The 27,794-nt window shown below is 41.3% G+C and overlaps 1 protein-coding gene and 1 long non-coding RNA gene across 11 annotated transcripts in view; one reads left to right on the top strand and one right to left on the bottom strand.

The window, feature by feature from the left end:
• Msra (methionine sulfoxide reductase A) overlaps positions 1–27,794 on the top strand; it is a 333,241-nt gene that overhangs the window by 54,164 nt on the left and 251,283 nt on the right. The window lies entirely within an intron of this gene.
• On the bottom strand, positions 19,958–22,784 carry LOC134472742 (uncharacterized). Its single transcript, XR_010042678.1, has 3 exons — positions 22,691–22,784; positions 21,372–21,531; positions 19,958–20,524 (listed from the first exon to the last, which is right to left on the bottom strand). It is a non-coding gene; the product is annotated as an uncharacterized LOC134472742 (long non-coding RNA).

Raw genomic sequence — 27,794 nt, 5'->3', positions numbered from 1 at the left:
TTTGAATGTCCATTTTGTATGCTTTAATTTTGTAACTTGAACAACTATTTCTAAGATGACAATATATAATCTATTAACTAGTGATTTCTTACTTTTTATTTTTTTGAAATTCTGTATTACTTGTACCTTTTGACTGTTTTGTTTTATTTTTTCTCTTTAAATAAAAAAATTAAAAAAAAAAAGAAGAGGTAGCAGAGACAGCCTGAAAAATTCACACCTTCCCCTTCACTGGGTCAGTGGGGGGATTATCCCAGCACTAGGATGGTCACATTATACTTACAAAGGCTGGTTTGTCCTCATGAAAGTGTGAACTTTTAGAAACAGAGAACTTCGTGTAGATGTAAATTTCCATACAGTGTATGTTAGAATGACTTTCAGCTGTTGGGATCATATCTTTTACTAATCAAATAAATTATCTTTTATAAATAGATGTTCAGTAATGTGACAATACAGAGGTGAATAAAAACAATATGTGGATGTCCCATTACCATAAGATCAAGCAAATACAGCTCAGTTTTTTTTTTTGTATGTATGCAATAGCTATGAATGTTACTTGCTAGTATGAAAATATTTTAATTTTCAACAACTTGGATTGTTTGCTCTGATGCGATCTTCGGGAGAGCTGTCAGAGAAAACCAAATGAACCCTCATTTTCAGGCACAAGTGATTCTCTGATTACTGTGATGAACAACAGTCCTAAGTCCCTGCTTCCTCATTTGAAGTCACACAAAATGTAACACTATCTGGACCAGGAGATGCCAAAGGTGAGATGTGAATGCAAATATAAGAAGTCCTTCATCCTACTGAGGAGATGCTTCATTTCTATCAATCAGGAAGGATATAGGCATCAAATCAAAGGTTTGCAGGATGATAGCAAGCATTTCTAGTTATTTTCTTTTCACTGGATCTTAACCACCCCCTTGGGCTAATGCTGGGTGGCAGTGGTTGGCAGATCTTGAGCATTTGCTCTGGCTTTTGGGGAGTCTGCATTCCTGTGTTAGAGTAATGAATTTCCTGCCCAAATAGCCCTGGCTGGGATAATAATCCAGTGGTACATATTCTTGATTGCAGGAAAGACTTTACCATGAAGACTATTTTATTCATTTTTTTCACTAAACTGACTATTTGCCTGTATGCCGTGAACTGTAAGAAATCCCGGGGGAAACTCACAGTGAAAACCAGGGTTTTAACTGTGTAGAAAGACCTCAGGATACATGAATAATCAAAAAGACATATATGTACTTTGTGTGGTTATAAGGTCACTGAGAAAATATTATAGTCCTGTTCATACTTCTCCTCACTGGCCTTTACTGCCCCACAATAAGGTTCATGTTCTTCAGTCCAGTTCTTGAAGTTCTTTACAAGCCAACCATAGGCCTCTTGAGGAGGTCCTTGCCTCCCTGCTGCTCCTCCCATGTTCTGGAAGGTGTGCTTTTTGCTCTCTCGGGCCCCTGTGTACCTTTTATTTTCTTTGGGGTGGCTGCCCTGCTTTCTTTTCAAACTTCAAATTTCTACATATCCCCAAAACCAGTTGACGAACTTCTACAAAGTCCACAAAACCAGCTGTTAATTTCCCACTTGAAATCCTTGTCCTAGGTTCCCTCCTTCCTACCCAAGGCAAAGTTGCTGCCTGGATGTGTACTGGAACATCTGGAATATGGGGACACTCTGGGGAGTGGTTGTTGCCTGGAGTATTGGAAGACAATAATTCTCAGCTCTCCTGACCCAGTTCAGGCTGGTCTGGCCCCTTCCAAGAGGATCTCATCATTCATGACGACAGGTTTGGGAGACTGGAGGAGAGATCTCTTAGGCATAGGACCTTAGGAGACCCTTGTAAGCATGGGGGACCTGGGGTATCCCTCTTAGCCTCCCAAACAACAATATCACTCCTTATTCTGCCTCCTTACAGTTCATAGTTATGTCTACAGAAGCATTATTTAAGAACATTGGAGTGAATTAAAACTCTTAACTCCATGGAGTTCCACTATTTTGGATATAATTTCTGGATTATTTTGATATTACTACATAAATCATCCATAAAATCCATATCTCTCATAGTAAAATGTGGACGAGTCTTTGTTGAAGGAAGTGAAGTGTTGAAGGAAGGAACAGGATGATGAGAAGATACTGCAGGGACTTCTAGCTGGGTATTAGTTGGCCCCATTCTGGCATCTAGAGGGGACAATGAAGGCCATCTTGATATACTTTCTGCTGGCCATTAAATCTTAGACTTGGGGGTGGTTTTCAGTGGGATGAATGACTGATGTGTGAAGTGACACTGTCTTGGAAAAGCAATCAGATTAAGTTATGTTTTTGTGTGTATTTAGTTCTCTGATCAGCACTTGAACTCCCAAGATGATTATTACATAGTTTTTCCCTTTTGGAGGGAAAACTGTTGGAAGACATGTGAAAGTACTGAGTGCTCTAACAAAACCACTCAGTTAATAAGTGTCATTGTCTTATAAAATGTGATGTCTGGTGAGCTGGTCCAACAGTGCTTTCAGCTAGTAAGTGTGGCTTTGTTTACTGGTGTGATTTGTAGGTGTTCTGGGAATCTGTTGTGTGTGTTCCCAAACCTTATGTCAGTTGAACTTGTTATTAAATTTACACAATTGAATTGCATATTAGACAAACCAATGAAATATAAATGCAAAAGAAAAATAAAAACTTTTTTTTGCATTAACATTTTGCCAAACATTTTGGAAAAATAGTAAAGTTCAGTCACTTAAAAATGTCATTAAACTAGCTACAGGCTCAATGAGGATTTTGACACAGATAAGTTTGCTGATGGTAGGTGGTTTCTTAATTTGTCTGTGAGCTAGGAGTGAGCAGTGAGATGAGGGGTGAGAGCTTGAGGAGGATGAAGAAGGGTTGAGAAGGAGGAGGCGGAGACAGGCGCAGTTGCTCTTTGGAACACTGAAGTACTCCTGGGTGGCGCCGATAGTTTGCCTCAGGCTGGAGAGTGCTCTGCCAAGCTCTGACCTAATGACTAATGCAGTCTCTGGCCATGCTCAGTGGGCTTGGATAGAAGTAGAAGAAAAGATGCTTGGAGCTCTTTGGGCTGGGACTTGGTGGAGTAGGTGGGACAGAATTTCTAAGAGAAAAGAGATTTAGAGGTTGAAACAAAAGACTTTTGCCTAGAACAACCACCTTCCATTAATTCACCAAAATAAAGAACACAAAGAAAGAAGAGAGGCACCTGTTAACATTCTTTAGGCCTTTCAGAAATATGGAGTTGTACCTCTGGCCACAACAGACATATGAACGTATCAGAAAGGGACTGTTTTGAAAGAACCCCCACTCCTGTTACCATGGCAAAGCCAGAGCCTAGCATGCCATTGGTGCTATTCTTGCCAATCAATATACATATCAAGCATGCTGAGTACTCCAATGGCCTCCTGTAGTCAAAGAGAAAAGAACTTGGGCTCAGTGGAGGGACCAACCTGCTTTGCTCAGAGCAGCCCATGACATGTGGTCCAGTGCAGGAGTGTTGTTTCTGTGAACTCATGGCAGCATAAGTCTAAAAAGAATAAAAGGGCTCTGCACTGTTAAGACAGGAAGGAGAAGAATTGTGCAGTGCAGTCTGATTAGGAATGTAAGCAGATCTAGAGAATAGAAGCAGGCTTGGAGCTGGATGTGGGCAGAGAACAGATGTGATGGGAGGGATGCAGGAAGGCTGTGTCTGAGACTGGTTCTTTGGGCTTAGCTCCAGGGGCGAGGGGTCCAGTGTAGGCATGGCTAGCAGCGAGTAGGGCAAGGGGAGTGGTTGAAAGACATGGAGGTGTGAAGGTCTATTCTGAGGACGTTGAGACCACCCCAGGGTTTGAGATTGACAGGATGGGGAGACAAGTGGTGAAACCAGCAAAGAGTAAACCCACATTTCCAGGGAGACTGTGGAGAAAGAGAAAGCCTGAGAAGTAGAGGACAGTGCGGTGACTTGGCCACAACACACTTTTCTCTAAGGCGAGGGGAATGGTGATTTTCCCTCTTTTGATTTCTTTGGGGGCAAATCGCATTTCTCCTTCTCTAAGAATGAAATCTGTGCGTTTCACTGGGTGTGGGACTGCTTCCATTAGCAGGGCCTCTGCTGGCATCTGCTGTGAGTCTTACAGAAAATCTAAAAGAGGCTCTGGTGCCATAATTGGAGCTACAACACACTTCATTCTCCTGTGATTGTACTTTGATATTAAATAAGTTTTCCTTTATGAGACATCAGTCAGTAAATAGAACAGGATGTACGGTTAAATAGTTAAAATTATTTTCATCATTGCAATTATATTATGCTTTGCTATTTCAAACCAAATATTCACTTATCTTTCTCAAATTTTGCAAGAAATCTATTACTCAAGGATGCATACATGATTTTTTTGTGGATTGAGTTGAACATTTTTATGGATTAGATATGAATTCACTAAAAATAATTGAATTAAATTGGATGACATGAATAATTCATGAGATGTAATTTCACATCAGTTCTAGTATAAAAGTGGAGCTATTGGTTTATGTGGTGGGAAAATGTACTTTATTATTTAGAAAGGTGGTGAACATTTATTATTTTGGAAGATAATTCATTTTATGATTAAATGGAGACATTAAATTATAAGACTGAAAGAAAGCATACAGTTTGAACTAGGTGTCTTTGATGCAGTTCCCTATTTCAGCTATGTGGTGAAGCACTTGTTGCTGTATGTCAGTCATTGTTGACTTCAGAATGTACACTGTGCACACCGTCTGTGTCTTGTGAATGAGTCCAGTAATTGTGCCAGATCCCTGTAGGGCATGTGAAGACTATCAGATGCTTCCTTTGAGGAGTACAGGGCAGTTTGTATTCTGGGACTGAGCTCCCAGGCTCCTGATTACATGAAACACTTTCTTTTTTCTTTTTAATTTTATTGAAAAAAGTAAGACAGTATTTCATAACAAAATAATAGGAGAATAGCAATAGTTAGTACATTCCATATTGTCATCTTCAAAGCAATTACTTAGAGTACAAGATATGGGCATACAAAATTCTCCAATTGATATTAGTACAAACTTCCTTTTCAGTGAACTAAGAGGCACTAGTAATATAGCTACTTTGTATTTTTCTCCCTTTTGTCCTCCTTCCTTTCCCCTTTTTACTTCCTAGTTCCTTTTTCCTTTTAAGCAATTACTTCCCATTTTCTATCAATATCTGTTGTACATTCTAGACCTTATTACTCTTTCAGTTTCTCACACCATGGCGAAATTTACACATCTGAGACTGATTTATTGTGCATATGAATATGGTCTCAAATCGTACCCATTTACTTATAAAAGTCTTAAGTTTATTCTTCTTATGACTGAGCAGTGTCCCATTGTATAAAAATACTAGATATTTTTTATCCATTCCTCCGTTGATGGGCATTTGGGTTGTTTCCAAGATTTAGCTATTACAAATTGTGCTACTATAAACATGGGTGCACATATATCACTGTGGTGTGATGTTTTCAGTTCTTCTGGAAGACACCCAGAAGGGAATAACTGAGTTGAATGAGACCTCTAACCCTAGCTTTTTGAGGAATCTCCACATTGATTTCCACAGTGGTTACACAGTCCACATTCCTACCAACAGTGGAGAAGGGTTCCTTTTTCCCCACAGCCCCACCAGCATTTGCTTGTTATTGGTTGATTTCTTGATGACAGCCATTCTGTCTGGAGTGAGATAGGATCTCAATATTGTTTAATTTACATCTCTTGAATGACCAATGACATTGAACATCTTTTAATATATTTATTTGCCATTTATATTTCTTCATCTGAGAAGTGTATATTCATCTCAGATGTGTATTTTGGATTGGGACTTTGAATCTGGGGGTCTGAGTTTTTTCAATTCTTTATATGTTCTAGATAGAAGTTATTTGTCAAAGACTAAGATTGACTAAGATTTTTTTTTTTTTTACTCTGTGGATTTTCTTTTCACTCTTTTGGTGATTTCTTTTGATGTGCAAAAGTTTTTTTTTAAAATAGGATCCCACTTGTTGATTATTCAAAGTGTTTCCCATGCAGTTTGGATTTTGTTTATGAACCCTCTGACTACAACTATGTCTTCAAGATTTCTACCTACTTTCTCTTCCAGTGGATTTATTGTTTCTTTCTTTTTTTAATTGTTTTTCATTTTTGGTATCATGAATTGAACTCATTGTGCCACTGAGCTATATCCCCGGCCCTGATTCTGTTTTAATATTGAGATCTTTGATTTATTTTGACTTTAGTTTAGTGCATGGTGGTAGACATGGATCTAGTTTTAGTCTTTGGCATGTAGAGTCAGTTTTTCCAGCACCATTTATTGAAGAGGCTGTCTTTCTTCCAGTGAACATGTTTGACCCCTTTGTCAAAGATTAGGTGGCCAAGTGTGTTTATAGTTGTGTCTGCATCTTCTAATCTGTTCCATTGATCCTCAGTCTGGTTGGTTTGTTTGATTTTTGCCAGCACTGTGCTGATTTTATTACAGTAGCTTTGAAGTCTAATTTCAAGTTAGGGATTTTGATGACTCCAGCCTTTTATTTGCTGTTCAGAATTGCCTTTGCTATTCTAGGTTTCTTTTTTTGTCTTTTTTTTTGTTTTTATCGGTACCAGGGATCCAACTCACGACTGCCTGCTTACAAGGCAGGCACTTATGCCGCTGAGCTAAATCCCCAGCCCTATTCTAGGTTTCTTATGCTTTAAAATGAATTTTGAGAATGTTTTCTCTAGTTCTGGGAGGTAGGTTAATGGTATATTAATTGGGATTGCATTAAATATGCGTAACAGTTTTGGGAGTATGGCCATTTTCATAATTTTGGTTCATCCTATCCATGAGTAAGAGATACCTTTCCATTTTCTTATATTCTCTTTGATTTCCTTTTTCAGGGTACTATAATTTTCATTAGACAGATCTTTTACTTCCTTTGTTAGATTGATTACTAAGTATTTTATTTTTTGGATGCTGTTTTGACTGTTGTTTCCCTAATTTCTCTAAGTGAGTTTGTTATTTTTGTACAAGAATGCTATTGATTTTGGAGTGTTGACTTTATATCCAAGTATTGAATTTGTTTATTAAATTTAGAAATTTTTTGGTGCAGTTTTTGGGGTCTTCTATGTAGAGTATCATGTCATCTGTGAATAATGATAATTTAAATTTTTCCTTTTCTATCCTTATTCCTTTTATTTCTCTCTCTGTCTAATTGCTTTGGCTAATGTTTCCAGACTGTGTTGAATAGGAGTGGTGATAGTGGACATTCTTGTATTGTTCTTGATTCTAGAGTGAAAGCTTTCAGTTTTTGTTCATATAGTATGAAGTTGGCTGTTGGTTTGTCATAGATGGCTTTTATCGGATTGAAATAAAGTTTGTCTGTTCAAATTTCCTGTGATGTTTTTTTATCATGAATGGTTGCTGTAGTTTGTCAAAAGCTTTTTCTGCATTGATTTAGAAGATCATGTGCCTTTGAGACTCTGGTTATGATGTATTACATTTATTGATTTGCGTATGTTGAACCATCCCTGCATTCTTGGGATGAATCCCACTTGGTCATGGTGTATAATTGATAATTTGCTGCATTAAGTTTGCTATTTTATTGAGGATTTTTACATCTATGTTCATTGGGGAGATTGGCCCATACTTCTGTTTTTTGGTTGGGTCTTTCTCTGGTCTTGGTATCAGGGTGATACTTGCATCCAGGAATGAGTTAGGTGTATTACTTTCCTTTCAATTTCATTAAAGAGTTTGAGAACTATTGGCATTACATCTTTAAATTTCTTGTAGAATTCAGCTGTGTAGCCATCAGGACTTGGGCTTTTCTTTGTTAGCAGGTTTTTAATTACATTTTCAATTTCAGATCTGATACTGGGTTACTTAGAATTTTTGTATATTTTTGATTCAGGTTTGGTAATTCATATGTGTCTAGGAATCTGTCCATTTCTTTCGTTTTTCATCCTGTGTGAGTAAATGTTTTTGAAGTAGGTATTAGTGATCTTCTGAATTTCCCCAGGATCTGCAGTGATTCTTGTTTTTCATTCCTCATTGAATGGACTTGAGGTTTTTTCCTTTTTTTTTTTTTTTTGATAAGATTGACTAGGGGTTTGTCAATTTTATTTATTCTTTCAAACAACCAACTCTTCAGTTCATTAACTCTTTGTATTGTTTTCTTAGTCTCAATTGCATTAATGTCTGCTCCGATCTTTATAATTTCCTCCCTCATATGGGCTTTGGTCTTATTCTTTTTTCGAAAAGCTCGAGATGTAACATTAGGTTGTTGATTGTTCTGTTTTCCTGATGTGAGTATTCACTGCTATAATGTCCTCTTAGTCCTCTCTTAGGACTGCTTTTATTATGTCCTACAGGTTCCAGTATGTTGTATCTGTATTTTTGTTTAGTTGTAGATATTATTTAATTTCTTGTTTAATTTCATTTGTGACCTGTTGGTTGTTCAAGAGGGTGTTATTTAATTTGCACTATGACTTTCTTGTCTCTTCCTCTTACTTCCCTGCTGGCCAAGAATCTGTCTTTTCTGGTTCCAGTTTCCATCCTCCTTTAGAACCAGAAAAGCCTGCAGGTGGGTTTCTGTGTTGAGTCCTTGGGAATAGAAAACTGGCCTTATTCTATATCTCATTGTAAGGTGACCGTTGAATCTTGTGCTACTGGGGACAGATGGTTAGCAATCTGAGTTTGTTAGCTGTCATTCCTCAGCATGAAAGTTCATTAATTCAGTGACATCACTTGTTCTTTCAAAAACATGTATTGTGTGCTTACTGTGGGTATATCCCAGGGTACAAGTGAAGGCTGAAGGAGATTTTGGCAGAGTGGCATGATGACATCTGAAAAGCTTGATAGCAAGGTGAACCTGGATAGTCAAACATTTGACTGAGCTCTTCAGGAAGAGCAAAAATTAGCTCTGAGGAGCGGGAGTAGAGGGAAGGGGCAGCCAGGACTGAAAAAGACCCATGTGTGGCATCAAGGTCAGAGGGAACAGTTTGGACCTACTAGCTATTACTGGAAAGGAGAGGCACCTGGACAATGGAGGGAGATGAGGCTGAGGATATTCAGAGCCAATCAGGCTAAGGCGCTTGACCTTGATCCCAAAAGCAGTGTATCCCATTGCATGGCACTGAATGATAGAAACTTTTCTGTGCTTTTGTCATAGTCACCTGGAAGATAGAAAGTTCTTTCTATCTAAATACTTTCGGTTACAATTGGTCTACAGAAGTGTGGCACAACACAGAATCCTGACCTCTGCTGGCTTTTAACAATAACAAGAAGTCCATTTGTGGAAGTTGATGTCCATACATGCTATTACATTCATGCTATTACCATATCTATCCATGTGTCATCTTCTATCAGATGACTTGGCCATCTTATAGTAAGACAAAACCAGCAACTCTGTCAGAAGGCCACCCACGCTTTTTTAAAAAAAATATTTTTTTTTAATTTTACAGAGGATAAAACAGAATAAAACCAATCTTCACAAATCAGTGTAAAAGATACAGCACTTCAAAACATTATGAAATCAACAATAGTTACCATAATACCTTTTGATGTCTTCAAAATAGCTGCAGATAACTTTGGACATGGTAAAAATCAAATAGAACAGAATGGAATAGAAACAATAAAAACAAAATAATGAATGTAATAAAGGACTTCAAAACAAGCCAATAGTAAATCCAGAATTGCTACCATAATATATCTTGCTGTCTTTGAAATAGCTGCTCCTGCCATCGGATTTGACATAATCAAATAAAACAAAAGAGAATTAAAACTCAACCCAACAAAACAATGGAAATGACATAGGACTTCCAAAACTAGACCATAGGGAATTAACAATGGCTATAACCCTCAGAAGGAGACCCCCCTAGATGCCAAACTGTGTACTGCTATCCTCTGAACCTATGGTTAGACCACTGGCCCTACACCTGCAATGTTAGTGAAACACCACAGCACCACAGGCATCCAATTGCATTTCTCCTCCATAGCTATCGTCACAGCCTGTGTTTCTCTGGATCAGCCAGTCACTTATGGAGTTGGGTGGGGGAAGGTTGGTACTTCTTGTTCGCCAGCCCTTAAGAGCTGGAAGGGCCTGGGGTCTGTCTGTCCAGGTCTGGTGGTGGGCCACACATGGCATTGTTCCGCCCACAGCTTTTATGATACAATATTAATCACTGATGCTGAGGACCAAAGTTCCTGGTAAACTCAGCCAGGTTTGGAACAAGGCTCTGTCTTTGCCTATTTGTAAAAGGAAACAAAGGAAAAATGAGAAAATTATGCTATTTGCACTCCATACCTTGAACATTATCCTCTGTGTAAGAGTCCAAAGTTCCTTTAATTATCTATAACTAATCTGTATCTAATAACTAATAAATGCCAGCTGATGAGACAAGTCCTGCTTAAGTCAAAGTTGTTGAAACCTGGACAAAGTAGAGGAAGATGACAGGGCAGAATGGGCTTAGTGTTTCAAATCCTCTTTGCTCTTAAGTTTTGTACTTTTTTTTTTATCGGTACTGGGGATCGAACTCACAACTGCCTGCTTGCAAGGCAGGTGCTTATGCTGCTGAGCTAAATCCCCAGCCCCTTACTGTTTTTGATGAATGATGCATATTTGCTATGAATGAAGCCAAAGTGTATCTCCAGTGCAGATGCACAGAAAGTAAAATTGTGCCCACGTTCCATTGTCTGGAGTTAACTATAGATTATACCTTGGTGAACCTGCCACCAGACATCCCTGGAATTTATACTCTTCTCAGTCACTCGTGACTTCGACCTTCTGGGAGTATCTGCTGGGATTGCCTAGACTTTTTCTCCATTACTGCTAAAGTTTCTTAAATTGAGAACTGTTGTAAGTTCTGTTTCCTTTCTTTACAGCACTTAACTTGTTTTCTAAATGAACAAAGTGTGTATGTTTGAAGATATGAAGATATGAAAGAGATACAGATGCACAGCCATTTTAACTCTTCTTGTTTGGCTGACCCCTTTTTGTCTTTAGTTCAGAGGTCATGCTTGTGTTAGTGGTCACTTTACTGGAGAGATTTACTTAACAAGAAGAACTGGTCCTTAGACTGTAATCGCCTGGATGCCATGTGTGGATGGTGATGTATTAAGTACATATTGCTTTCCAAAGATCCTTCCTGAAGTCTACTATCTGACATTAAAATAATTAAGGAATATCTGAGATTGGGAGTAAGGCACCTGCTTTATTTACTGATACTAGGTGATTGAGTTACCTTAGCTGACGATTAAAATTCAAAAGATTGTGGTTAAGAAGAAATAGATAATTTAGAAATGACAATATGAATAAATACAAATAAATTCAGATATGGAAATCTAATTATTTTTACTCTTATGGTGTGAAAATGCAAGTCCTGCTGAATTTTAGGTATTTTTTCACAAACTGTAGAAAAATGGCTCTTGTGGGCAGGCAGGTGGGCTGCCCCCAAGGGACAGCGTTCTTCATATTGTAGGGAGTCATGGACCTGCCTAGACAGTGGTGTAATTGGTAATAGGAAGACAGCAGATATGTGCTCATTGTCACCATATGGTTTGCAGGAGACCTTTAAAGAGTTTCTTTTTAAAAATTCCAGTGAGTATAAAACATTAACATGTGCATGTCCAAAGTCAAGTGGCATCACTGTTTGCCAGTTTGCATTTTTGATTCTCTCTCAGGTTCTCCAAGCTTCCATGCCTCATTGGTCTATCATTCTCCTGAGGAAGAACCATTGAGGCAATGCAGCTTGATAATGGGCATGCTCAAAGTGACCACATAGCACCTGCCCTTCTGCTCAACTTTGTCATCTGGGCACTGCAGAAGGGCAGTCCTGCCCATGCTGACTTTGCAAGCATGGGAGTATCCAGATGGGAGAGGGCTTCTGCATCATGTCTGGTTCCTTTGGCCCCTCTGAGCAAGTTTCTTGCTGCTTGACTTCTCCTGGGAGCGGCTGTTCATCTCCTTAGCTGTTGATCAGTCCCACCTGCTTTGCTAAGGCTTACTGTGCAGTGCACAAGTGAGAGCGACCATGTCAAAATTTGGTGTTTTAGTTACGTTTCAGACTGACTTTCAGTAGGATCGGAGTTTTGGAAGACATTCAGTCTTTTAGTCTCCTCTGTGCTTGCCTCTCTGCCATCATTTCCGTTCTAGTTTGCAAATTCCAGGAGGGTAAAAGACTGTGTTTTAATCCTCCCTAGCTGTTTTATACTGATTTTGTGGTGCATAAATAGACTCATCAACCAGAATGCCCTGTCCCTCTGCTGCATGGCTGAGTGAGGTGACATTTCCAAGTGACAGTCAGACATGAACTTGCTGCAGGAACTTCTGTCATGGGCACACTTTGGTTTCTTGATTCTCTCACCACTGTCATTGGTGGTAATGGCAGTAGTGTGGGTGGCAAAGACAGAGATGTACAAGTGGGCATAGTTTTCAGAAGGTTTGAAAAATGTATTTGACCTTAAAATGAGACTTAAAGGACACACCTGTCGGGGTTATTGGGAAAACTAAAAGAAATAATAAATATGTGAAACAGTGAGGTAAACATGAAACTTTGATTTTCTTTACTTTATGCTTGAACAGATGCATGTCCCTAGCCTGTGCCCCACAGCCTGAATTCAGGGGAACTGTGAACATCAAGATGCAGGACCCTGAGGAAGACAAGGGAAGGGCCAGCAGGCAGAGGAAGCCTGGTGCCTACATGGGCTGGGCAGATCCAGTGGGCTGGAAGTGCTGTCCATGGCAGTGTTAAATTTTCTTTCTTTATTCATCTGTCCTCGAGCCCAATGAGGCTCAGTAAAGCAAAGGACTGTTGGGGAAAATGAAGACATTCTGTGTTTGTAAATGGTGAATTGAATCTTTGTCCAAACCTCTCGGTCTTGTGAAGCTTTGCATATTTGGCTTGCAGAGGTAACACACATGGCAAATACCTGTTCCATCCCCATGTTTTTTTTCTCTGTTTATCCCTTTCTAGTGTCACACATACGTGTCTAGAGCCCATAGCATACAATATATGGTAGCAATGTAGATTTTAGAATATGTGTGTGTGTACATCCACACTCATCCTTACACTGTATCCCTTGGGAGCAAGTGGGGTGTGTGCAGTGTTGCAGGCACCTTCCTGGTATTCGCGGTGCCTGGGGACTGTCACTGGCATTATGAGAGATGCTCAGCATTCAGCAGAGTGCAGGACAGCACACCCACACTGAAAGCTGTCTTGCCACATAGGCTGGTAGAGCCTTCAGTGAAGCACTGTGTGTTCAGAGTGTGGAGGAGTCCTTGGCAACTTGGTTGGGTAGAGGCTGTTTATAATTCTGTCACAGAGACTGACGACTGCTTAGGGAACCTAGAGAGCCTATGCTTTGGCTAATGGTATCATTTGATAGAAATGTTGACTTGAGTCTCAATCCCCACTGTGAGATTATAGATATGTCAAATTCTAACGTATATATGAATATTACTTTAGATTTCAGGGCATTGCCATCATTGTTTTCTTTCTATTGATCAGGGTGAAATAAAGATTTTTACAGTTTGGTTTATTCTCCCTAGACATTTTTTTTCCACTGGGGAACTATTAGATAAAAAATTGGGTTGGCTTTGTGGACAAGGCATTTTACCAGAAAAATAATCTTCATGTCACTATGCACACACACAGAGATGTACACACAAAGAAACTTTGGAGGGCTCTTTTGATATCACACAGGGAACCGACAGTGCCAATAATAGCACAGGGCCGTGTCTCTCACAGAGCTTTTGAAGGCAAAGAAAGCAAATGACAATTCCAGTGGTAGCTAAGATATATTTTTGTGGTGGCTGGAAAGAAACTGGCATTCTTAGAGGAGTCCAACAAATTGTCTTTGAGCCTTTGAAGGCACATGGAACGCTAATGACACCTCAGAGGAATAGACTTCTCAGGTTTTAGATGCCACAGATGCCAGCAATGCTAAAGCCAGGATATAAAACCTTGCTTATAGGGCCTTTAAGAATCCTGCACATGCTTTTATTAGCAGGCTGTGTGGATTTAGAAATGTTAATGGTCTGTGGAGCAAGCTCAGCTTGTTTTTGCAAACTACAGAACTATAAAAGTTAGCAGAGAGGACACACATTCTGTCTCCTTCTTTGTCCCTTTGTTTCTTATCTATTTCCTTCTCCAGGGAATAACAGAGTATCTATCATGTGCAGAGTTTTAAGGTTGCAAAGCTGAGTCTGGTGTGGATTCTCTGCCCTGAAAGCTGCAAGGAAGAAATATGTGTGTTCACATCCCACAGTGCCAGATGGAAAGCAACAATGATGCAAATAGCACAGATTAAGTGGAAGTTTAGGAATGGAAGAAATTACTTCTAGCTGATAGGATCAAAGAGAGCTACATGAAGAAAGAGTGGAGATGGTACTTAACTGTTTTCAGGACTATAGGATTTGGACAGGTAGCAATTAGTTTGTAGGGAAAGAAGAGAGAAGTGTTTGTGGGGGTGGAATGGCATTGACAGGGTTGGTGGGGGGAGTGATCTGACATGGTGATAGCTTAGGTTAAGGCTTCCTGGTATGTGCTTCGCTGACCATTCCAAGAAGGCCCTGGATTTACTGGTTGTTAATTAATGGTTCAGAACTCTGCCCCGCCCCTCCCCAAAATTCCCATGGAGCTTGTTAGAAATGCCAGTGCCTGGGAGCTCCCCTAGTCCCCCTTGTTCCAAAGATCCTAGAGAGTTTGCTGTCCCTCTCTGCCTGTGGCCAGCATCCACCTGGCAGCCAGCCACAGGAGACCCTGCTGCTGCATGTGTTACTGAGCTGTGATGGAATGCTGAGACAGCCGAGTAGGAGAGACCCGGAGATCGCTTTTCTAGGAAGTATAATCCCCAGATCTCCTCCTCAGCAACCACAATAACATCTTTAATTTTATTTTAATGGAAAAACCAGTTACACTAAATGAAAGCAAATCACTGCCAGAGCAGATTTGAATGATGTTCATAAGCCTTTTATATGATTTTTATTGAGTTTTTTTGGTTTCCTGATTAATAAAGGGAATGACAGGGGAAACTGACATGTTATCTTGCATCCTGGATCACATGGAGCGAAATTGTTCCCACCTTAGCAATAAAATGCTCAAGGTTGATTGTTATTTTTCATTTATCTGAGTTTGATTTTCAGTGAAGTGACATTTGTCCTGGTCATTCTGTAAATAGGGAATTGTACTGGAAGAAGTAAAGTTTAGCCTTTCAAAAGGCAAATTTGAACTCTGATGTTCATCTGACATTAATTGTGCCAGATCCTTACTTATAGCTCTGCTGGGCCACCTTCTGATGGCTTCGTTGCTTGATACCCTGTAGCATCTTTGCCTTTCCTTGGACCTCCCACCCTCAAGACCAGTTCCTGGCTGCAGTTACTTCTTAGTCAGTTTGGGCTGCAATAGCAGAATGCCATAGATCAGGAGGTTGAAAAATCAGACATCTATTTCTCAAAGGTTTAGAGGCTGAAGTCCAAGATCAAGGTGCTTATAGATTCAGTGTCTGAATTTACAGATGGCTACCTTCTTGCTGACAAGAAGAGAGAAAGGAAGAGAGGGTGAAGGAGGAGTGGAAGCAGAGAGAGGGAGGGGGAAGAAAGAAGAGAGAGATCTCTTTTTATCTTCATGTAAGGTCACTAATCCTATTATGAGGGTTCTACCCTCATGACCTAAGTCACCGAAGGTCCCACCTCTTAAAAGCATCACACTGGGGATTTAGGCATCAACATATGAATTTTAGGAAATACAAAATTCATCCCATAGAAAGTGGAGTGGCATTTAACACACCCAAGTACAAAGAGCATCTGCCATCCATTGAGCCCTGTAGTCACATCTGAAATATGAGGGCTGCTGTTCCAATAGACTGACTGAGCACCATCGCTGGGACACGTAAAAGCCCAACAACAATTCTGCAAGATGTGGAGCAGTAATGAGATGCTAAATACTATCATGAGGGCTTGCTGCTTACCAGATACTGTGCCAGAGGCAGAAAGCTTCACCTGTTCATCCAGTGTTATAAGCTAGCCAGGTTGCTGAGTGAGCTCACAAAGATAGGTTTTTTGACTTTTAGTCTAGATGGACCCCATACTGCAGGGGAATGAGGCTTAGGTGACTGGAGCTTGGAATGTTCCATAGCAGGCCTTGGGTATATAATACTTTGTTTATGAGGAGTGCAGTGATGAGATCAGCCTGTGAGTCCTCCAGGAAGAAGCCTGTAGTCCCTGGGTCCATTGTCACCAAGGTGGACATTTTGAGTCTTGTGTTTCCATGGACGATCAAGGAGGCTGTGAGGGTGGGGATTGCTGTGATGGAGTGTCAGCTACATGTTTGTTTTACATCCTAGATCTTTGAAGCTGCATGACAGTGCTATCAGGTTCACATTATTGACATGAATTAGGAAGAGGACAATCCACAGGGCATCTGGCTCCTGTACTGCCTACGTACAAGATGCTCAGTCCAGAGCTACGTGCATTTCCTGCCTCAGAGCTGCAGTGTCAAGGTCCTGGGGGAGGGGCAAGCATGTGGCAAGATCCTAGGCTTCCCTGCATGGGACACTGGAGGAGAGATGTCAGGTTCACCTAGTAAGTTAGACTTCACTGCCTGCCACCTATGTACCCCGATTAGCCTGGATCTACATATATGTGAGTGTTTGCAGCCTTAACACTGAGAAAACACCATGTCTAGGGGTAGTGTTCAGCTGAAAACCAGATGTGTGGGGTGAAGTGTGTGAGGCTTGCGCCTGGCCTTTGCTGAGTGCTCAGAAATGGGAGCCACTATTATGACGGTGCCTTTTTGAGAAGAAATCTCATGTGATATCTGTCCTCACCCACCAGTCTACCCTGTCTTGAAAGAACTTCTGTTGAGATAAATTATAAAATGCCTTTTCCATGCTGGCTGGCTTCCTGCATCTCTTCTTCCCTCCCTCTACATCTCTGTCGTTCTGCTGAAGTGAATGTCACAAATTTCAGGTGCAAGTCTGTTGCTTGTACTGTATTAGGAAACAAGAAAAATTGCTCTCTGTATCCTGGGGTTGACCACTTAGAAACACAGATGTCACTTTACTTCATCAGTGTGACCTTGCTTGAGTTAACAAACTGCAGATAGTAGCTTCTCAGCCCAATGGGTTGGTAGAAAGTGAGAATTTTAAAGTGTGTCAGTGTTGATCTTAAGTACAGGTGATAGTGTGACATATCCATGTTGGTGTCACACACACACACACACACACACACACACACACACACATACACACACCCCACACTAGCACTGCTTGGTGTTGTTTCCTGCTCAGGGACTTTTGGGCTATGAGGTCCATTGTCTTGCCTGGACTCTGGTCTAGATCTACCCATGGCTGTGACCATTGTGTGGTCACTAAACCATCACAACTTCTGTGTCAGGACTCAGAAGTCTGACAGTGACCCAGGAAAAGCCTGGCCAGTTTAGAGAGGTATGAAAGAAGTCTTTTCCTTGGGCAGAACACAGCAAATGTTTGGTTGAAATATGCCTGAGATGAAGCCACTTTAATTCTTTGTTTAAATATGTCATTCCATGTTCTACTCAAATGCTGGCTTACAAGTTGTGCTCTGATTGTAGCATAGGCTTTCTAAGAAATCAACCCAGAAGAACTCTTGCCGGAATGCTCTGTATCCAGGGTGGCTCCAAAAGTTAGAACTGTTGCCAAGGGAACCAATGAAGGAGCTTCAATGTACAAATTTTGCAATTACATTTAAATTTGATGTAAATCTGACCTCAGCTTTCCTTTAAGGTAGAGAAGAGCATAGGGTAGGAATATCCCAGGGAAAATTAATAAACCAGGTATCTTTACTTTTGGACTCAGTAGTATACCTTTGGTATTTATGTTTCACTCTTTCAGCAAATAACTTCTCTTTTTCTTTTAAAATCTCCTAGATGAATGTACTTACTATACTGCCTCCCTCAGCTGGCACAGGTTCATCACTGGGGGTTGCTTCCTTCAGACAGAGGCCCAGTGGCCAGAGGAAGTGTTCTACATTTTAACCATTGTGATCTAAATCTCTAAGGGGACAGAAGACATTGCATTTTACATGGTGTGACAGTTTTGCCAGTTCTGTTCTACCTACAGTGCTGTTTTGCTCCATTGTATGTTAGACAGGAAGAAGAATTTCATTGTGCTGAAAAACAGTACCAGTAATATTACCAACAGTTAATATTCATCATTTCAATTAGTTGTACTGGCATGTAACTAACGTGCTATTGGTTATACTAGGCATTTAATATACATGATCACTCTTAAATTTATACTTCAGCAAGGCAGACATGTGGCTCTTTCCCAGCTTATAACATGCACAGCAGCCCACTACAAGTTGACAGCAACATTCTGCACATGCCTCGTACTAACTTTACTTAAATTGAAACATGGCTGATTTTTTGAGCCAAGCCAGTCAAACATCCTGTGGTTCACCCAACACCTGCCAGTGTACACTCAAACTGGCAAGATGACATAGCTCTTAGAACTTCATCTCTGACATGTTTCATGGACCTAATGACACTAGAATTTTTCATAAAGGCACAACTAACCACGCAGGAAGGTACAATCCTCAGATGCTTCATGTAATAATCACAGAGCCAGGGAGCCCACAATCCTCAGGGGTCGTGTGCCATGCTGCCTCGTCTACAGCAGCAAGGCCGGGGGCTGAGGCTGGGATGCTGCGTCCACTTTCCCCCATTGGCTTTAGATTTTAAAACATCTTCAAAAAAGGCAAATTTGCATGTGACATCTTTTACTTAGAATTAAACTACTCGATCCACTGCTGCGCTTGCCAGGCACAGGGGCTCCAGGCAGCACAAGACTGTGAGGGGGAAGAATCAGACCCTCAGCATCTCAGTACTAAAGAAAGCCTGAGCAGTAGAGGGTTGGGCTGTGCAGGCCTTGGGGCCCACACAAGCTGTGCCTGGAAGGATCTGCCAAGAAGCTGTTTCCTTGAGGGCCAGCTCATGTGACCCCTTGGGCCACTTAATGTTCCTTTCTACTGCTGTCAGATCTGAGGTTCCCCTCCTGGCCATTGAGTCCAGTGCAGGACTGCACTGTCGGCTGACCAGTGAGGACCCCAGGTTTGTCTCTTGTCCTCCCCTGGGGATCCACCTTAGGGGTCTTAGCATCCTGCTGCCCTGGTGCCTCCACATCCATCTCATCACATTCCAGGAGATGAGCTACTGGGAGACAGAGTGTGGGCTCAAGGCCTAAAGTTTCTCTGCAGATTCGTTCAACCTCAGCCTGGCTGTGCTCCCGTTCTGCATATTCACTGTCCTTTTTCTCTGCACCCAAGAGTCAGGGTTCATCCCATGGGGCTGCTAAGCTGTGCAGATGCTAAGCAGCCCCAGAACATGCATGTCTCTTATGACTGTGGAAAGTGTAATAAATGAAAAATTAGGGACAAGTGTAAACTGTACACTATTTGTGTCTTTCTTCACGATGGAAACGGTGCTGACCGAGCCAAGGGTCTCAGACAGGAGCAGGCAAAGCCTTGGCCGGCATTCTGGATGGCGATGGCGAGGGTCATGTGGAAGAGGGCAAAAAAGGAAGACCCCATTCCTTCCTTTCCAGGTCATGTCCCCAGTGACCCCAGAACCTTCCAGAGGCTCTGCCACCTCCTGGTAGCACCACACGTGGGCGGGCAGGGTGGGAGGAAACCTTTCGCTCACAGGCCCTTGGGGGGCATTCCGTACCTAGGAGTAAAAGAGAGAGGAGCCCTAAATAAGTGTTGGTGGCCAGAAGGCATGAGGGGCCCAGAGTCTAGATGGGGCCTCCTGTTCTTTCCTTACCTTTTTTTTTTTTTATTACTGCAGGTCAAACTCAGGGCTTTCACACCAGTTTTAATTTCTGTTTTGAGACAGTGTCTCATTAAGTCACTAAAGTATCCAAACTGGGCTTAAACTTGTGATCTTCCTGCCTCAGCTTTCCATCCTTCTTTTAAAGAACTTCCTGCTCAGAAATTTGAAAACCATTACTGCATGTTACTACTTTAATTACTAGGTATAATATTCTCTCAAAGAAACATAAAGTTTTATAGTTTTAGAGATATGTGTTTACTTATTATTTTATTTGATCTTCTTAAAAATAAAAGCAGAGGCATTATTATTGTCTGCTTTTCATAAATCGAAACTGAAGATCAGAGAGGTCAGTAACACATGTGAGGCTGCACAGTTAACCTGCAAGGTGGCAGGGGCTGGAATGTAGTTCTTCTTAGTGTGGAGCTTACTCATGGGGTCATGGGGCTGTGCATAGATGATGTAAAGGCTGGCATCTTGGGGGCAGGATTCCTGGAGTGCTTTGTCAGTGGTAGGTGAGAAATTGGATGCTCAGGAGAGGGCGACTGTGATGCATCCTGAGCGGCGTAGCTAGAGGTGGGAGATCTGAACGCAGAGTTCCCTTAAGAGTTAGTTCACGGGTGCACACCAGGAGGGCGAGGGAGCAGCTCACAGTGGCATTGGAACCTTCTTGCAGTGTCAGCGATGAGTAGCCAGTGGCCTCTGAGACACACTGTCCACCAACTTCCGAAATGTAGCCGTTTTCTCTCTCCTACGATGAGAAATTAAAATGCTGTTTTCATAATTTTGCTTCTCACATATGTCACTTTTTTCAGTGACATTCTTTTATTCAATATAGTAGGTAGCCTGAATTGTAGGAATAGAATGTATTTTCCTATGGGACTAAATTAATCTATTTACATTTTGAATGCATCAAAAGGTTCTAAGAACATTTTTTTTTCTCTTGTATAATTCTTGGAAAAAGAGGATTCTCATCACTGATTTATTTCATCCTTTTATCTGAATAAAAGTCACTTGCACGAAAACCCCACACCCATCTTAGTGTAACTGTACCAGCCCAGAGGCACACCGTGGGGTGGGTCATTTATCTGGAGAGATATGGATTCATGTTAGCAGCAGAGCTGTAGTCACAATAGAGCCAGTCCCCAAAAATAGATAGCCAAGAGGTACCCCAGGTTTGCGTCTGCACACATGCAGGTAGAGGCTGAGCATGGCCAGGGCTAGGCCTGTGGACTGGGCCTCCTTACTGGTGGCCTACTAGGCCACCAAGATTCCATCATTTTAAAGGTTTTCATTACTACCTTATTAGTAATAGCAATTTGAATTTTGCATATTTGGCTAGATGATGCCAAAAGGATGGTTGGGTTTGAGTGTAGGTTTTTATTTTTTCCTTTTTTTTTTTTAAGTTTAAGAAAAGGTTTTAGTAAGTCAATAAGTAGCCCAGACTGGACTTGAACTTTCAGTCCTCCTACTTCAGCCTTCCTGCACCACCATACCTGGTTCCAGATTTGCTAATACATTTTAAGAACATCTGAATATTGGATAGTGTAGCAATATTCTACAAGTTTTTGACTTTAAAAATACATTTTTGTCTGTACCATAGAACGACAAAGGTGTTCATCAGTGTGTCCTAGTCCAAAATGCAGACCGAGCTTATGTTCTGGATAGTCACATATAAAGAGTGCATGTTTTCCACTGAGGAGTGCAGGAAAGAGCAGATGCCTTTCGTCACGCACTGCTGGCCTGTGTCCAAGGCACCTGTAATAGAAGTAAGATGAACAGGAAAAGAACTCAGATTTATTTAATTTAAGTTTTATGTGATGGGAAGTTTTCAAGGTGAGGACTCAAAGAATCCAGGGAAGCTGTGTGATTTTATGGTTAGGTTTGGTGGGGAGGGGGACAGCTGCATGCGAGTGTGATGGGACAGTAGGGCTGTGACCTTCATGATCAGGTGGGGTGCTTAGTGAGTCATTCTGTCCAGAGTCTTTTCCACTCCCTGTGCCTGTGGAGATGAAGGTGCTCTGTGTCCTCAGGTGTAAGAAGGACACTTCTCAATGTGAGAGTCTTGGGATCTGCATCTGAGAAAGGTATTGGGAAGGTCCCAGAGAACTTTCTGATTCTGCAGTTTTGTCAGACTCAAAGGATCCCTCACCAGCCCTTGAGCTGTGCATGTCTTCAGAGATTTACTATTTTTATTTTTAATTCATTTTCAGATTTCTACCAGTTTATCCTCAATATTTAGCTGTCCTTTTATCTCCCTATCAGATTTAGAGTTTGATGTTGATACGTTTGTGTTGCAGTGTGCAAAGAGCTTGGTATGACCAGCAAAACCAACTAACCAACCAACCAACCAACCAACCAACCAAACACACACCCCCAGAGAGCTCAGTGTCCCAGTTTTTCTATTTTGTGATCTTGATTTTCCTGTAGCAGGGTGGGGAGCACCTTTTTTTTTTTTTCAGAAGTCACCGAGGCGCACAAATAATCTCCTAAGTAGAGAGCAACTTAATTTCTTTAAGAGGGAAATGTATTCTGTTTCTTTGTCTTAAAATAATAACATTGAACATATAGCTCTATTTAATAAATGCTAAAATAAAGAGCAATTGAAGATGAAAATAAAGAGGAAAGAGAAAAAACACATACTTACTTAACAGAAATAAAGAAAAAGTCAAAGACTCAATGAGAAAGATGAACTAAGGAAATTCATCCTTCCCCCACTGCCACATCTTAAGCCCTTGGGCCCTGAACACCCATGGAAATAGAAGCAAATACTCACTGTTCCAGCCTCCCCTGTGTCTTCCCCTCATGGCGCAATCTTCACAACAGCCCTGGGAAGCTGGGCTGCTGCCACAGTCCTATTTCAGGGTGAGGAAACTGAGACACAAGACATTCCTGAGACTCCCACAGTATTACCCACCTGGTGATCGGTGAACCCAAGAAATATGGCTCTAGCCGGGAGAATCCACATGCTATGTCACATTCATAAGCCCCAGCTCTCTCCCTTCTTCCTCTTTGCTTCACCAATTGGAAGTGCAGAGCTCACCGGGCAGAGACAAGCAGATACATTGAGAGAGTGACATCTGCTTTGTCCTGCACATAACTTGCACCAAGATTTTAAAGCAGTTAGTACTGTTTTTGTTTCTTAAAGGTATATAAATGGAACCAGTGTGAAGGAATTTACCCTTGGCAAATGTATGCTTTCGTTTATTTTTTTTAAATTGTCTGTTTTGGCCTGGACTAAAGTTAAAGTGACAAAGTGAATTTGCTGGTGACTATAAACTTGGCAGCTGTTTTTCCCTATGGGAATGGATTTATCATGGTTGTTTTGTGCCTACCATGGAGTTGGCATTTACAAAATGTTGAGTAATTGAGTCCCAGATTTAGCAGTTATCAAACAATAAACACTCTTTAGAATATTTTTATGTGCAATAGTTATTACATATCTCAGAAACTTCTCCTGGCAAGCACAGGAGGTCCTATGGCTCCCAGATGAGGAAATCAAAACTAAAGGGCTCCTGACTTGACTGAGGTCTTAACAGCTGGTGGATGAGCAAGATGATACCTAAAACTGGATTCAGTCTTAGAATCCAAGTTCTTTCTACGGGGCTACAGGTAAATCTGCAGGGAGATGTGCTATCTAGAACTAAAAAGCTCTAATTTTTTTTTTTCTGTTTTAGAAAGCAGAATATTGGATATCCATGGTGTTTAAGTTTCTTTATTCTCCCTTACAGCTCTTTATCCCTTTAAGATAATTATTTAGGATTACGATTTTTTCTGACTGTTTTTAATGTTTCATTTGATATTTTTCTGCATTTGACATAGAGATATTTAAATGCAGTAGATTTTTCCTAAGCTGGTTGCTAAGATCTGTTATATGAAGGTTCACCTCCCAAGTCAGTTGTGAACATACTCATACTAGTTTAAAAGTGCTGTTTACCAATGCAGATTCTCCCATTGCATAGATTCTTGCCATTATTTTGAGCAGATGCTGAGAAACAACATTATTTAAAAACCATATCCTTATTTTTAAATTCTAATTCAAAATTAAGTATCCATGGGAACAAAAGTGATAGCTTTCTGATCCTTCTTTAATTTTCTCTGGGTTACTCCTCTTTCTTGCAAACACAGAGAAATTCGCTGTGTGGAGAGTGAGAGGTAGAATATTGACTGGGACACACTTTGACTCCCCACAGATCCCACAGGCAAGGAATTAAGCATGATTTATCAAACGAATAATATGAAAGGAAGATTCCTCACCATACTTTGTTTTGTCCTCTCCTTTCAGGAGAAAATGTGCTTAACTATTTGTTACATTTCCTGTGGGTAGATGTTTATTCCTCATTTTGTCAGAGAACCACTGAAGAGGGAGCATTTAGAAAAAGAGGAGAGCTAATACCAGTTGAAAGTAAGACGCTCACATTTTAATTTCAAGTGAATACAGAAAGCCAAATGCTTTCAGAAAAGGGCCCCTTCCTCGAGTAATCTGCCTGGTATGGCATCCCAGTTTGTTGTATAATTTCAGCCCGGTTACTATGGTAACCTGCTTTAGTGTAGCAGTGATTGTTAATCAGGATTTGTCATTATTCTCCTTTCATCACAAGGCTCTATATCCTTATGGATTAAATCACAGTTCTCATTGACAATGGCATAGATCAAACATTATTGCCAGACATAAAACCCTGGGCCGCTGCCTCTCATTTCCCCCCATTACCAGAAGCAGTGAATGCAAGCTGAAGCCTAACTTTTACATGGAAATCAGGACTCTGCCTACCTCCTCTGAGAGCTGCCCTCACATAGCATTCCAAGCAAGGCAGTGAGAAGGCCACCGTAGTCTCAAATCACCTTGTGCCTATGGGAAAGGCAAGTGTCACTTTATGTCATTGCTTGTATTTGTAGATACAGAGTCAGACAGGAAGCTGTTTTACTGTGACCTGTAATTTCTTCTTTGGTCCTTTCATCTGTGTTTCAGTGCCAGGCATTTAGATGCAGCCGGGTTCTTAGAACAGCCCATTTTCCCTTTCTTTGCCATTGCTTTTCTGGCTTCCTGTCTGCTGCTTTTCTATAGGAATATAGTACTTGAAGGGAGGCCAAGTACTATCCCAAGGTTGAGGCTGCTCCATTGTGACTCCTGGAGGTTCCCAGGTCGCTACTCTTTCTAGTTTGGAAAGTCAGGTTCTAAGGATAGCTGCAGAGCACAGTATAGCAACTGCATTTAGTGCTGCCAGAGTGCTGCCATCCTTGGAAAAACCAGCTTCAAGGAATCTAGGATGGCGAATCTTTATCTACACAGTGTTACAGCGAAGTGCATGTTGTTAGCCATCGTGTACTTTCAGATTGCCAGTTGCTTTGTTTAGAAGCTTGATCCTTTAACCACACTGGTTAATGACACACCTCTGGAGCCAGTCTGCTTAGGTTTCATTTCTGCCCTGCTCATTTTTCTCTGTGTGTCCCGGGCAGGGTTTTGAGCCTCTCTGAGCCTTGTTATGTCCAAGGAAGGTAATAATGGTATCTTATCCCAGAGTCATAGGATTAGAGACACTGACGTTTATAAAGCGCTTAGTGAATGACTGGCGTGGTGTGAGTGTTGTATAGGTGTTTGTAAATAATTGAAAACAAAACAACATTGTATGTATGTGTGTTCAAAATACCTTCAAGATCAGATGATCCATCTGTGAGTGAGGGGTGGAAAACAGTGCTCCCCTCCCCCTGCTTGCCCCTCTCTGCTTCCCCTCTTCTGCTCCCTGCTTTCTCTCCTTGATCTCTGGACTGTGCCCAACCCCCAAGTATCATTCTGATTGGCTAAATTAATTCTGCAGCATCCTGCTGTGAATAATTATGTTGATCCAGTGCGTATTCTGATGCCTTTTTTTCCCTTTGCCTAAATTATAATGTGACAATTGCGGCTCACAGCTGGCTCATCAGAGGTGGGCAGTTTGGGAATTGGCACATCTGAATGTGCTTCTCTGTTAACTCTCTGTCTTGATTGCTTAAGACAAGACATATGTAAACCCCATGATTATTGCCATTTTTTTTTGGACTTTGCAAAGACTCTGTCTTCAAACATAAAGCTGCTGGGTTTGTTTTGGGGGAGGGGGGCATGTCGGAGTCCCCTCTCCCTCCCCCTCCTTCCCTTTCCCTTTCAGACAATAAATAGCTGTCAGGCTTATGTCAAGGATGAAATTATAGGTGCACATGAGGCCTTGATTACATTGTTTTGGAGAGGTTGCTATTAGCATACTGAAATGAAGTCTAATTTTTCACTGACAGAGCGAAGTCAAACTCAAGTGACGGCAGCAGGACAGACCGTATGAGGAAAGAGCATCCCAGAGATACAGGCATCTGTTCTGTGTCGGGATCGGCTCTTGCCTATTTAAAACAACAGAAATGAAGCAATTAGTGCAAAGAATAGCTTCACGCCGGAAAAGAAAGACCCACTGATAAAGGACGGAGGATGCTGTTTGGGTTAGAGAAGGCTCTGTCACGAGTGTTCGCTCCATCCCAGGGAGGTGTCTAGATAGTGGAGTGAGCCTGTATTTAGCTGGGGCACAAGCCGAGCTGTCTGGATTATGTATTTTGCTGGCTGCCCACACAATTCATTTCTGCTGCCACAGGCGCCCTGAAAAGCTGCTGTGCTCATCTGCAGGGCTGCCCCTTCTTGGACTCTGGCTCTTTATCCTTTCTAAGGATGTGGACATGTGGCTTATTTACTTTCAAAAATTCTTTGTTAAAATAAGAAAAACAAACATTCTTTGCATGTGGTCTCCCTGAAATGTTTTAAGGAACAATGCCTTGTAGGATGATAGATTCATAACTGTGTGTAGATTATTATAACCACCCTTGCCTACAGTGGTATAAATGTAAAAATAAAACATACATACACAGATACATGTACTGCTTCTGCAAAAATTGTATAAAAATTGCTTGTGTAAAATTTTGGCACTGTAATTTGAAAGATTATTTCATACCACTGTTTCATTACTATTAATTATTAAAGGAGAAAGATGGGATTTTGTGTGGGAAGAGATAGGAGGGTGTCCTCATGTGTGAAATCTTGTGCCAGTACAGATAGTTTGTGGACTACTATTTTGGAATCTGTTTTCAATACTTAGGACTGTGGTACCTTGGTTCATGAACTTAATTCTTTCCATGACTCTGGTGGCAAATCAAACTGGATGAGAACCAAATCAAATTCAAGTTAGGTTCAATGTTGATCTTATGGGGAGATTTGACAGGGTTCCTGTCTGATTCAGTTTGTGGCCAGAATCATGGAAAGAATGCATGTGCGAGGCACAGTGCCATGTTGTGTGAGGAGAATGGCTCTGCCATGAGGAATGCTACTTTGGACCTAAGGAGAATATCTGGCCACGTGGGAGCACATGACCTTGTTCAGCTGAGAACAACGAGACTGTAGAAGAGCCGTCTCCGTTTGTTTTGTGTCCCTGCTAGCTATTCAGGTGGTGGAAGGAGAAGCTGAGGAAGAGGAGGTCTCTCTAGATTTGATGCCTCAGGTTGCCTTTGATGTGTACTTTGAGGTGTGAGAGAATGTAAAAAACAGTCAAGAAAAGAAACCATCCCTGGCTGGGTGAAACCTGGAAGCACGAGCAGGGAGAGGGCTGATGGAGCCCTTGTGTCACTGGGGAGCACTAGTGCAGTGACTACTGTCTAAAATGGTGTGAGTCAGGAGGGAGATTGATGACCGTCTGGGGTGGGGATGGGGAAATGAGTCCTGCTTGTGGGAGGGAGCAGGTCCCAAGGGGAAGATGAAAATGTTCTCTGATACAATGTGGTCGCACAACTCTGAGAATAGCCTTTTATGTGTTTTCAATGGTTCCAATGTATGGAACATGGATCATGTCTCAATAAGCTGCTACTAAAAAAGTATTGTTTGGTTCCTATGTGATGAATCAGACCAAGGCCCTGGTCCTCAGCTGATGTTACTGAGCCTGGAGCCTCTGAGCTAGAGTGGTAGACATAGTCAAGTCCTGGGGTTCAAGTGACGGATAGGAAGGGGCTTTATGTTA

This window comes from Cavia porcellus, unplaced genomic scaffold (genome assembly GCF_034190915.1).
Source record: "Cavia porcellus strain 051 isolate PalLab524CR breed Dunkin Hartley unplaced genomic scaffold, mCavPor4.1 scaffold_24, whole genome shotgun sequence".
In the NCBI taxonomy this organism is placed as follows: domain Eukaryota; kingdom Metazoa; phylum Chordata; class Mammalia; order Rodentia; family Caviidae; genus Cavia; species Cavia porcellus.
Note: the sequence above shows the minus strand (reverse complement) of the source record. Positions and strands in the feature narration are given on the sequence as shown.